The 12,754-nt window shown below is 55.0% G+C and overlaps 1 long non-coding RNA gene across 1 annotated transcript; it reads left to right on the forward strand.

The window, feature by feature from the left end:
• The first annotated feature begins 9,744 nt into the window (after positions 1 to 9,744).
• Positions 9,745 to 12,651, forward strand: LOC148106732 (uncharacterized). The gene is made up of 2 exons (XR_015723581.1): positions 9,745 to 9,972; positions 12,363 to 12,651. It is a non-coding gene; the product is annotated as an uncharacterized LOC148106732 (long non-coding RNA).
• The last annotated feature ends 103 nt before the right edge of the window (positions 12,652 to 12,754 follow it).

Raw genomic sequence — 12,754 nt, forward strand, 5'->3', positions numbered from 1 at the left:
AGAGCACTGTGAGGTGATGGCCTTGAACTCTCACGGTCCTGGAGCTATAGATTTGATCGACTTTGGCCAAATGGTCTGAAAATCCCTTCTAATACAGTATTCCAGTGAGGGAGCTATTGTTAACTGCCAAGCGAATGCTAGAACCCCCTGAAGAGGAGCCGAAGGGCCCACGGGGTGAGCCTGTCCAGCCGGGGAAGGCTCCAACCACGCACAGAGAAGCAGGTCGGCCTCGGGCAGGGGCCTGGGCTTTGGGGGCAGACTGACCCAGGTGCGTATCCTCACACTGCCCACCGTTCGCTCCTGGGTCAACAGCTAACCAGATGAGCCTTGGTCCTGATCTACCAGATGGGGTGGCACATTGTCGTCGCGTTGCAGGGACAATCGATAAGAGAAGGCCTGTGTATGCATCAGGCACTGAGCAGCGATTGGGCGAGCAGTCCGCAGACTTTGCCGTCATTACCACGGCCTGCCCCTCACCTCCGTCGAACCCGGACAGGCTGGGTAGCACTGCAGACGGTCCCAAGGAGGGGTGAGTCCAGGGCAGGGTGGAGCAGGAGCGTCTGACTTTTCCTGAGGGTCCACCTATCACTCATGCCAGCCTCGTGGGGTCTGCCTGGCTCTCCCCCCTTGCAGCTGGTGAAGGGTTGAGGGTGGGCTTGTAGGGGTCATTCTGCCTCTAATGCCCATGCTCTTTGCACCGGACGGGATGTAGGGCAGCACCCTGTCTTCTGAAAAGTGCCGTGTGAGAGGGGCTGAACCGAGGCTCCGGAGCCAGGAGCCAGTGAGGGGGAGGCTGGCCAGTAGGTCGGAAGCCCAGGGGCAGGCACAGAGGACATGAGCCTCATGGTCAGAGGGACGTGACGAGGGACTGAGGGGTGTGTTGGGGTGCAGAGGGTCGCCCTAACTTGGGAATCAGGGAGGCAGGTTCAGGGGGCTTCCTGGAGGAGGTGGTATCTGAACGAATGAAAGGTAGGTCAGAGTTATCAGGGAGGGAAGGGGAAAGAGCGTTCTAGGGCAACAGGAACAGCAGGTGCAGAGGAAAATTACCTTGAGTCACCTTGGGCCTCTCTCAAGTGCAGGTTAGCGCCTGACTTCCTCTTTTCTCCCCATTTACTGTTAGCTGTCTATTTTTACTTGTCTTAATTCCTGGTCTGGATGGGTTAAGATAGTTCTCGCATCTGTCCTCTCCTCCCGCCTGAGCACCCGGCAGCAGCCGACCACAGTGGCAGCCAACGACCCGTTGGGCAGGGCTGGCTTCCCTGTTTCCTGTGGAAGTCACCTTTTGTCCCCATTCTCTCAGCCTGCTCGCTGTCTCGGGGCGTCTGGGACAGGTGCACGGTGTCTGAAGTGGGGAAGTACCCTCCATGCAACTGCATCGTTTCAAACACAATGGTGCTCCAGAAATAGACGAGACCGTTGGCTTTCTCTTTCTTCATATATACAAAGTATTTTTTATTTACAAAGAATATGTCTAATTGTCACTTTTCCAATGAAAACATACAAATGGCTAACAGACACATGAAAAAATGTTCAAAATAATTAGCCATCAAAGAAATTCAAATCAAAACCACACTGAGATACCACCTTACGCCAGTTAGAATGGCAAAAATTGACAAGGCAAGAGACAACAATTGTTGGAGAGGATGTGGAGAAAGGGGTTCCCTCCTACATTGTTGGTGGGAATGCAAGTTGGTACAGTCACTCTGGAAAACAGTGTGGAGGTCCCTTAAAAAGTTAAAAATTGAGCTACCCTATGATCCAGCCATTGCACTACTGGGTGTTTACCCCAAAGATACAGACGTAGTGAAGAGAAGGGCCATATGCACCCCAATGTTCATAGCAGCATTGTCCACAATAGCTAAATCGTGGAAGGAGCCGAGATGCCCTTCAACAGAAGACTGGATTAAGAAGTTGTGGTCCATAAATACAATGGAATATTACTCAGCTATCAGAAAGAACGAATTCTCAACATTTGCTGCAACATGGACGGCACTGGAGGAGATAATGCTAAGTGAAATAAGTCAAGCAGAGAAAGACAACTATCATATGATTTCTCTCATCTATGGAACATAAGAACTAGGATGATCAGTAGGGGAAGAAAGGGATAAAGAAAGGGGGGTGATCAGAAGGGGGAATGAAGCATGAGAGACTATGGACTATGAGAAACAAACTGAGGGCCTCAGAGGGGAGGGGGGTGGGGGAATGGGATGGGCTGGTGATGGGTAGTAAGGAGGGCACATATTGCATGGTGCACTGGGTGTTATACGCAACTAATGAATCATCGAGCCTTACATCGGAAACCGGGGATGTACTGTATGGTGACTAACATAATATAATAAAAAATCATTAAAAAAAAAAAAGAATATGTCTAATTGTAACACGGGCACCGCTGGCCCACCCGCTGAACCCTCAGACGGCCACTGCGCCCGGCCCGCACTCAGCGTCAGCACCCCGCTCTGCCTCATACTCTTACCAAGGTGTGTCCTGTCCACGCTTGGACTTTGTTAAATGGTGCCATAGCGGGTGTTCTCCTGTGACTTTATCCTTTTACTCAGTATTAGGCCGGGGAAAATCCCTGCTGAATGGCAGGCACCCTGCAGCCCAGCTGGACCCTAACCAGTGGACAGGGGGACTTTGATCTTCTTTTCATCAAATACTCCTTGAACCCCTATTACTCTGTGCCCGACGCAGAGCCGGGACCCGGGAACTAACGTGCCCGGAGCACAGAGAACCTGCCTGGGGGCCCCTAGCCTGCTGGAGCCGGGCTGGGTCCATGTCGGGACAGGTCCGATTTCAACCCCACCACGCCCCAGAACAGCCAGGCACAACGGCGGCCCGCACACAGTAGACGCTCAATAAATGTTTGTTGTGCAGACCGAATGTTGCTCTTTAGGGGAGGGAAGTACTCTCACTTCATTTCACCACTGACGACATAGAGCATTGACCCTGTGCTCGTGAGGCCTGGCTGGACCCAGGCATGGCCTCGATCCCTGCAGGACGACAGGGCCCGGCCCGACACATGGCCCTCCACCGCTCGCGGGGGTGCCTGGCGGAGGGCTTGTTGGACCTGACGCCAGGGTGAAGGGCCGCCCTTTGGACCCGTGCAAACCCTGTGAGATGCTGAGCTCAGAGATTACGCAGTCTCCGAGTGAACCGGCGGTAAGCATTTACCAACACATGGCTTCCTCTCATTTACGAATATTTGAAAGAGAAAACTACTTTCGACAGCGGGGCTCTAGCTGCTTAGGGTGGGCTGTCTGGGCAGGTCGGAGGCATTTGGCAAGGCGGCCCCCCTGAGGCGTGGCGGCCCCGTGGCTTTGCCGCGACCCCATCTCTCCGGAGGGCGCTCGGGCTTCATCGGCTGTGCAGCCGTTCCGCGTCCCCTCTGCTGGAGCTGCGCCCTGGCTCTCTCGCAATCCCTGTCCTTCTGCACCGTGGGAGCGGACGAAAGAGGCCCAGCCCGAGGCACAGGAGTACACGAGTTGCTCACCACGCGTGCACACACATGCACACACACACCCAGCCCCCAGGATGCCCCATTTAGATGCTCACAAGTCCGTCAAGGTCATCAGTCCCTCTGAGGCTCCTCTGCCCCACTCACCCGCCTGGTCCCGACAAGAGAGATCTTCCTGTGCGATCACTGTGCTGGGCTCCAAGGGAGTGGGCATCTCAGCCACAGTCCCTGCCCTGGGAGTGGACGGACCAGCACGAGGGCAGAACATCAGGCCTCTAGAGGATGGTGTTGTCCACGCTGGGGAGGTGGCACGGGGGCCCGTCATCTGTGGGGCCACAGAGGAGAAGCCTGGACTCACACCTCCCCCCCAGCCCCGTCCCTGTCCTGCCATCCTGCCTCCCAAGGGTTCCTCACTCTGGGCCCTCCCCACTCTGCTCACTCGGACCCCTCGCTCACCAGCCTGATGACTGTAGAGCTCAGATCCCACTTCCGGCCTCTGCCCTGCAGCCTGGGTCAGTCTCCTCAAATACCTCACTGGCTCCATGTCTTCCTGGGCCAAGTCCTCAGCCTCTTGCCACCATCCCCAGGACAGATGCCAGCCTCCCAAGCATGGCGCCTGAGCCTTCCCAACCTGGCCCCCGCCCCCTCTCCCGCTGTCTTCATCCCTCTCCAATGTGCGCTGGAGCCCATGCACTGGACCCTGTTCCGGGGCCAGGGCAGAGCCAATGGCAGGACAGACCTGCCCACCAGCTCCTCAGCTGCGGGACCCAAGGACTTGCTTGTGGGGCTCTGCACACGCCACACCGTCCCCACTGCCTTGCCTGCCGTGCTCTCCAGGCCTTTTCTCCCTGGAAAATGCCTCTTCACCTTCCTGGCTGGTCTCAGGGCTTTCTCCTCTTGCCCGAGCCCCCCGCCGGAGCCCTGCTCTGATTCCTTAGCGCCTCTGCCCCCCTCTCTTCCCTGGGTATGCACTTGCTGCCCAGGGAGCTCCGGGGGGAGGGCCGGGGAGGGCTTGTATTTTATTCTTTGCGGGCCCAGCTATTATCACAGGACCAGACATATAGTAGGTGCTCAGTAAACATCCCAATAGAACCGAGCACGCGAAGGCTCAGGAGGGGAAGCGGCTTCCCAGCGAGCGCCTTCGGACAGCTTGGGTCTGGGAGCGGTCACGTCTGACTTCTTCATAGCCAACATTTTCTCCTGATGTGCTGGTCCTCTCGTTCCCCGGAGAAAACTCTTTATTCAGACTCATGTTTTTCTTTGTTTATGGATATGTAAACTTTACCAAGAAAAGTCAAAGCCTGGCTTATATTTTCACGTGGAAAACCAGCTAGCCCTCAGCTCAGGACTTTTGTGAGGAATAAATAATTTAACTGTTTTAGCTGTAGTGCAGTTCCGTGTTGCTGGAGAAGGAAAGAAGTGCCCCGGATCCTTCCAGAACACTTGTTCTCCTGGGCCCTGGGGGAGGAAAATGCTCTGGATCCCTGCAGGATTAATTTATTCCAAAGAAATAGAAGAATGCTCGGTAGGCGAACATCGGATGAAGTGCCAAAGGCCAAGACAGCCTGTCCTCCGGAAGCTATGCCCTGGGAGCAGAAGGAGGTCACACAGAAAACCTCCGGGGAGGGCGGACCCAGCCTGGCCACGGGTGGAAAGAGGACACGCCCCTGGGGCATTTGGACCCTGGAGAAAGGACAAGAGGAGTAGCTGAGCCTGAAAGGCTTAGGGAAGAGAGAAGAAGAGTCAGAAACAAGTTTGTGTTGGTGCCTCGTAGGCCAAGACACTCCCTCAGCTGTCCTCACCGTGTGTGCTCTAGGCCTTGAGTTCCTGCTTTGCCTCATGTGAAAATCTGGCCCCTGATTTCTTTCTGTTAGCGTTTCTGGGGTACCCCTGACCTTTGTTTTACTTTTAATCTTCTGGTGGAATTTCGTGTTAGGTCCTTTCCTTGTTACCAGCATCGCACTGGATTTTGTATTTTGACCTGTTCTCCAGGTCTGTTTTTCAACTGGAAGATTTCACACATCTGCGCGAAAGTATATTCATTCTAGACTGTAAAGCAAAACACAACAGATTACACAGCAGTCTGTTTAGTATCAGCTCACAAATGTAGGACTAAATCCCAAACTGTGTGGGCGGAGCATGTGTGTGTATGGACGTACATCAAAAACTTAACTGCTTATCCTGGGTGGTGTGAGCTTTTTCTTTTTGCTTAAATGTATTTTCTCATGAACACGTGTCACACACACACAAAGGATTAAAGTTTCATAGGTTAAGAGTCAAATAATTTGCAACCAGGTTTAAGGGCAATGGGGCACCTCAACTCTTGATGGAAGAAACTCACATTACCTCTGGAGCTCTCGGCCAGAGGTGTAAAAAGGGCAATGATTTGAGGACAATAAACACCGGCTGGAACATGGTGACGAGCACCCGAACGCTGCAGTGGGCATTTCTGCTCTGTCGTGTGTGGACGCTTACGGTTATACATGTCAACATGACCCAGCGTCCACTTACCATTAAGTCAGAGGACTGGCCCTGTAGATGATTCCTATAAACCATGAGAGCAGAAGGTCATGCTGATCGCACCTGACCATCGACCGTGGTGTATGTGACGCTGGACCCTCAGAACAACCCTGCAAAGTAGGTAGTACTATTCCATCTTACAGACAAGAAACCGAGGCCCAGAGAGAGAAAGTCACTTGCCCAAGGTCAAAGACAGCACATATTGGAATCAGGATTTGCAGCAGGGGTATGAGAATGAGGAGGCCGGAACCCTGAGTTCAGGGTTGTAGCTTGGAGGGAAATAGCCCCTCCCACTGGGGGAGGAGGTAGGAGAACACAGGTGCAGCCCTCGGCCGAGGTGTGCTCTGGGCAGCCCTGCAGGGAGACGGAAAGCACCATGCATTTGGTGGGGGGGCCCTGACCAAGTCTGGGTAGTGCAGGACAGGCTCAGGGAGGGGTGGGGCTGGCAACATGGGGGCCCAGACTTCGAAAGGCCCATATGCCTCCCGGGTCGGACTTGTAAATATTCAAATGTCCCCGCTCTCTGCACGAGGCTCTTCCACAGTCACCGGTAGGTTCAATTTTTCCAACAGCCGGTGAGGTGGGGGTCATCCCTGTTTTACAGATAAGGGAACAGGCAAATATTTGTCCCATTCGGTGGATTGCCTTTTCATGCTCTTAATAGAATCCTTTGATGCACAAAAAGGTTTTAATTTTGATGAAGTCAGTTTCTCTCTCTTTCATTGGCTGTGTTTTTCTGTCATATGCAAGAAATCATTGCCAAATCCAACGTCATGAAGCTTCCCTCTATTCCCTATATTTAAAAGAATTTTAACACCTAAACCACTGCTAAAACGCACAAGGCGTGCTGCTATATACCACAGTTTGAGACCGGGTCCTCCTAAACTCCGTTAGAGGGATGCCTGGGTGGTGCAGTCGGTCGGGCGTCAGACTCTTGGTTTTGGCTCAGGTGGGGGTCTTGGGGTTGTGGGATCCAGCCCTACCGGAAATCTGCTGGAGATGCTCTCCTTCTTTTTGCCCCTCCCCCACACTGCACGCGCTAAGTAATAAACCTTTAAAAAAAATAAACTCCATTAAAAAAAATTTATTGAGATGAAACTCCATAGCGTAAAAGTAACCTTTTCGAAGTCGACAGTTCGGTGTTGTTCAGCATTACTCACAACGGTGTGCCCATCCCCCTATTTTTGCCTCTGTCCTTTACGGTTTACAAACAATTTTCATATCTATTTTCTCCTTTGCTCTTCACAGTAATCCTGAGAGTGAGACAGAGCAGCAAGGCTGCTCCTCGGGATGGGGGTGCCCGCAGCAAGAGCCCCTGTAACAGCGAGCTCTGCAGCCAGTCCGACCTGTCCCTTCCCTGGCTCCAGCGTGGGGCGGTGTTACGCCCTTGCAGGTGGCCCCGTTAGCCAGGCTCTGCGTGCTCCCGCTTCTCCCTTGCCTGCATCTTCTGCCTCTAGATGGCCGTCATGTGGCTTTTCCACCTGTGCCTTTGGTGGCTGGTTATCTGCACTTCTGTGTCCAATCCCATCAGCACTCAAGGACAGGGCAGGCGTCTGCAGCACGAGCACTGGGGACTCACCGAAAAGCACAGGGTAAAGAAGGAGCCCTGTGGAGGACCTGTGGCCTTCTCGGGTGTTAAGGGTGAAGCCCAGAGAAGCAGAACCTCGCAGGCCCCGTGCACGGCGGGAGCCAGGCCCGGACCCGTTCACACCAGAAGCTCCCTTCCTCAAACCCACCCTTGCACCTCTTGGAGGAAAAGGGACACTGCTCTCGCCCGAGCCTCACTTAGGTCTTCTTGACAGCCGCCAAGTGTTTACCTCCCCGAGTCCTGACCACACCCAGCAGCATTTGAACAAACAGGAAGCCGCCGAGGCTTAGGGCCAGTGAAGAGCTTGGCTGTCCCACAGCTCGCACAAGAGCCAGGCTCCAGCCCAGGTCCCTAGAGCCCAGGGCTTTGCTGCCTTCCTGGAGTGGCTCATGCCTCCAAGCCGCATCAGTGAGCCTTTCCTGGGCACTGGGGGTTCATGGGTATCTCCACTCTGCCCTGTGCTGAGGCCACCAACAACGAAAACACCACGGAGAGAGCCAGACTACCAATGAGATCGCGGATGCCAGACCTAAGTGAGAACCAGCAGTGACCCACAGCCAATAAATAGGTGACTTAGTGAGTGAAACTCGGAACCCATGAGTCAGGCTGCGGGCAGTGAGGGCCTCACCAGGCTGGGAAGGTTGGAGGAATACTGCACTCCCAGGTCCAGGCCCACCCATCCCCCTTGTGATTCTGACATTGCTTTGTTCCTTTTCATCTTAGGCTGATGACAGATGTTTGACATTATTATTAAACATTTGTGGTTTTTATTTTATTTTATTTTTTTATTTTTTATTTTTTAAAGATTTTATTTATTTATGTGACAGAGAGACAGCCAGCGAGAGAGGGAACACAGCAGGGGGAGTGGGAGAGGAAGAAGCAGGCTCATAGCGGAGGAGCCCGATGTGGGACTCGATCCCACAATGCCGGGATCACGCCCTGAGCCGAAGGCAGACGCTTTAACGACTGCGCTACCCAGGCGCCCCAAACATTTGTGGTTTTTAAAAAATGAATCATGGATTATTAGAACTAGAAAAGTTCCTTTCATATCATTTCCCGCTTTTTCTTTTTTAAAGATTTTATTTATTTATGTATTTGAGAGAGCTAGAGTGAGAGAGCACAAGCAGGGGGAGCAGTAGAGGGAGAAGCAGGCTCACCTATGAGCAGAGCTCTCAATGTGGGGCTCAATCCCAGGACCCCAGGATCATGACCTGAGCCCAAGGCACACACTTAACCCACTGAGCCACCGAAGTGCCCTACCCGCTCGGTTTTATAGATGCTTATGCTGGCCTGCAGAGAGGGATAGGGATGTGCCAAGGTTGGCGGGCAGGCAGAGCTGGGACTGGGATCAGCCACGAAAGCCAGCCTCCTGGCCCCAGTCTGTGGCTGGGGGAGGCCCACGGTCCCTCCCCCCCCCCCGGAACAGGCCAGTCTGGAGCTGGCCAGATAGGGGCCCTGTCTCCTCTCAGACCCTCCTCATCTCTGTGCTCCCAGGCTCCATCCATTCCAGCGGTGCCCACCCCGCGGGGTTTCCTGCCCAATGTTGCTCAGCCTCTCACTAGACAGAGCCAGCAAGGTTAACCGGGTTAACCAGGAATGGATCTTTCTACCCCTTCCCCGCCAGCCTTTTCTGCGTCCACGCCCGACCAACTCCGCAGTCCAGGGCACAGGAGGGCTTCCAGGAGGCAGCGAGAGCCGGGGTCGTGCCAGGCCTAGGTCTCTCCTCGCCCTGTAGAGCCGACCCAGGGCTCGCCAGAGCAGGTGACTTTCACGCCCTGGGCCCCGGGGGCTGGGCGCCCTCGCCTGCCACCTGGGGACTCCGCCCACTTTCCTCCGTTCCCCGGGAAGGGGGCTGCCGGTGAGGCGGGGCCAATGGGAGGGAATGCGCGCGCACAGACACGGCGCACGCGCCAGGATCCGCGAGCCGGTAAGGAAATGACGACCTGGCGCGGGGCCCCGCGGCCGCGCCTGCCAGACCCCGCCCCTCTGGGGGCGCCGCCGCGGGGAGGCCCCGCCCCGCCAGGCCCAGTTAGGGCTCCGCCGGCCCCGCCCCCACAGAGGCCCCGCCCCCACCGGACCCCGCGCGCCGCAGCCGGCCACGCCCCCATGGAGGCCCCGCCCCCAGGAGGCCCCTCCCCGGGGGAGGTACCGCTCCACAGACTGCTCATTGCGCGAACCCGGCGCCTGGCTGTGGGCCGCCTGGGTGCTGTGCAGGCGGCGCTGCGCGGGGCGCGGGGCTGGGGTCGGGGTCGGCGGCCCCAGGCGCCCGAGTGGGGTGCGCCCAGCGGGCCGCAGCAGCCAAGCAGCTATGGCGGAGGCCGCACCGCAGCACCTGACGCTGCCCTCAGGGCTGCTGGAGTCGTGCGCGCTGCTGGGGCCCTCCCGGGACAGCCTCCGCGGCCCCGAGCAGGTAGGGGCAGGTGGCGAAACGGAGGCGGGGCGCGGCCGGGCGGCGGCTACGATCGGAGCGCGGGTCTGGCCCCGGCATCCTGGGCGTCTGCGGGGTGGGGGCGGTGCTCGGGGCTCCGGCCAGACCCCCCCTCCACCGCATCCCGCCCGGTGCGGGGACCTTGGCTGTCCTGGCCGCGGAGGAGTCGCGGGGGTCTGCGGACTGGGGAGCCCTCGCCGGAGAGGAGCGCGGGCTCGGAGGACGCCCCTCCAGGTGCTCCGCCTTCGGCCGCTCGGTCTTCGGGAAGCACACCTGGGCAGGGTGAAGGCGGCTGATGGGGGGAAGCGGGGGTGCGCCGGGGCGCCTGGGGTTACGTGGGGGAAGAAAGGATTTCATTCATTATCCCGGACTTACTGTCTCCTCCATGGTGGGTGCTGTGCCAGGCACAGCATCGTGAGGTTTGGGGTTTTAGATGTAAGGGGCACTTTCAAATGTTCTGCATTTAGTCATTTTGCGATGAAACCTTCCTGTTTTTCTCGCTTGCAGAAAAGGCTGCCTACTCCCTGCCCCCCCCCCCCCCCCGCCCGGGGCCCTTTTCTCTTTCTCTGTGTGCTAGCAGCCAGAGTGACAAACCCTTTTCCCGGAAAGCAGCAGTTTTGGACACTCTCATTCTCTGTGTTTCTTTACTGTGCCCCTGCTTTTTCTTGGTTGTGTAACCCAGGCTTTCTTTTGAATCGGTTTGTGGCCCTCTTTTTCTCTTGGTCCAGGATGTCCATATGACCCTATCTGTGGCATTTTTCTCTGGTTAGTGGTGATGCCCAGAGTACTCCGAGATTCCGGCTCTACCGCCCAGTTACCTGGGCAAGTCCTCATCTCATTCTGGACAACAGCAGTGAGAGGCACAGGAAGGCACCCGAGTATTTAGGGGTGCAGCGGAAAGGGTCGAGGTCATCAGGAGAAGCTAGATGTTGCTCAAATTAACTGGATAAATGTCTCTTAATGTCTTGGTATTCTCCTTAGCTTTTTTTTTTTTTTTTTAAGATTTTATTCATTTGAGTGAGGGAGAGAGAGATAGAGCAGGAGAGGGGCTAGGGGCAGAGGGAGAAGGAGAAGCAGACTCCCCGCTGAGCAGGGACCCACAACCCCGGGATCATGACCTGAGCAGAAGGCAGATGCTTAACTGAGCCACCCAGGCGACCAGTCTCCCTTAATACAGAGCCAACTTCGATGGTTTCTGCATTTCCCTCCTCCTTTCTTACTCCCCAAATCCCGGTGATGTCTGCATCCCCTTTTGACCTCTGTCTCCTCTGACCCTCATCGACTGGGTTATCTCCCTGCCTCTAATTTGCCAATGGCATTGCCTCCTTTTTCTTCTGATAGGAAATGACCTGGTTTCAGTTGCTTCTTGGGTGATTTCGGCATGCATGTTGGTTGCCCCAGGGTGAGACGTGTCTCGAGAGCAGGGTGAATGGCACGGTGGTGCTTTCCTGCCCCAAACAGGCCACGGCTTTCCCAGGCAAGTAGCAGTTTGCTACTCTGCATTTTAGCTATTACCCTTTTTATCCTACACGCTGATTCTGTTAGGGGTTCAGCAAGAGGTGGAGCGCAAATATTTGGAGTAGGAAAAAGGCAGCCTTTCGGGACGGATCCAGCTTCCTGGGCTGAGCCTCCTTTAAGGCCGATGTTGACGTTACAGTTACCTAAACATGTGACTTCACTTGGCCACTCTGCTGTTATAGCAGTTCTATTTCTAACGTCTGAGGCTTTTTTTATAACTCTGAAAATCACCATTTCTCTGTCGTTGAGGCATTCCTGCTCGGTGACAGATGAAAACAAGCCTGGAGGTATGAGAAACATTCCACTTCCTGGTAGGGTAGTAAGGAGTCCTAACTTCCCATTTCATTTCTTAGATGGGTGGTGTTTTGTGAGGGTAGTGACAAAGACTTGGAGAATACGTCCACCCCATGGGAGGTTCTGGCTTGGTTACATCTCTCTCTACTCCGTGGTTGCCGTGGAGACGAGGCGTGGGGTGTGGAAGGATCCACCACTAACCCTCCGAGTGGGCCGAGAGCTCCGTGCCTCGAGTAGCTCACTGGCGTAATTCTTGGTGTGAAGGCAACATTGTAGCGGTTCTTGGTGGAGAGTGTCCCAGCTTTCGGTTTCTAGAGCAGCGCTGTCCACCAGAACTTTCTGAGTGATGACGCCCGTGTTCCTCATCTGTGCCATCCGTGTGTCGGCCACTAGCCACACATGGCTACCAGGTGCTTGAGGCATGGCTAGTGCCACTGAGGAACTGGATTTTACACTTCATTGAATTTTAATTTCAATTTCAATAGCCACGTGGCTATTAACGGTGGTGGACAGCAAGTTCTAGAGTGCTAAACAAATCTGTTTTCTGCTTTATTTCACAGATTATGGCCCATCCTGTGTGAAGATCAGTGCCGTTCTATAATCTAACAGAAATAAATCTGTGGGGGTGCCTGGGTGGCTCAGTCATTAAGCGTGTGCCTTCGGCTCAGGGCGTGATCCCGGCGTTCTGGGATCGAGCCCCACATCAGGCTCCTCCGCTGGGAGCCTGCTTCTTCCTCTCCCACTCCCCCTGCCTGTGTTCCCTCTCTCGCGGGCTGTCTCACTCTCTTTCAAATGAATAAATAAAATTAAAAAAAAAAAGGAATAAGAAATAAATCTGTGATGCTATCAGTTAGGGTGTGTGTGTCTCACTTTTTAATTAGCTCTGGTTTTTTGGACTGAAATGGTTGTTCCCGGGGAGGGGTTAGTAAATCAGTGTGGGCGAGAGAAGAGC

This window comes from Ursus americanus, unplaced genomic scaffold (assembly GCF_024610735.1).
Source record: "Ursus americanus isolate L20-20 unplaced genomic scaffold, mUrsAme1.1.p SCAF_68, whole genome shotgun sequence".
Lineage (NCBI taxonomy): Eukaryota > Metazoa > Chordata > Mammalia > Carnivora > Ursidae > Ursus > Ursus americanus.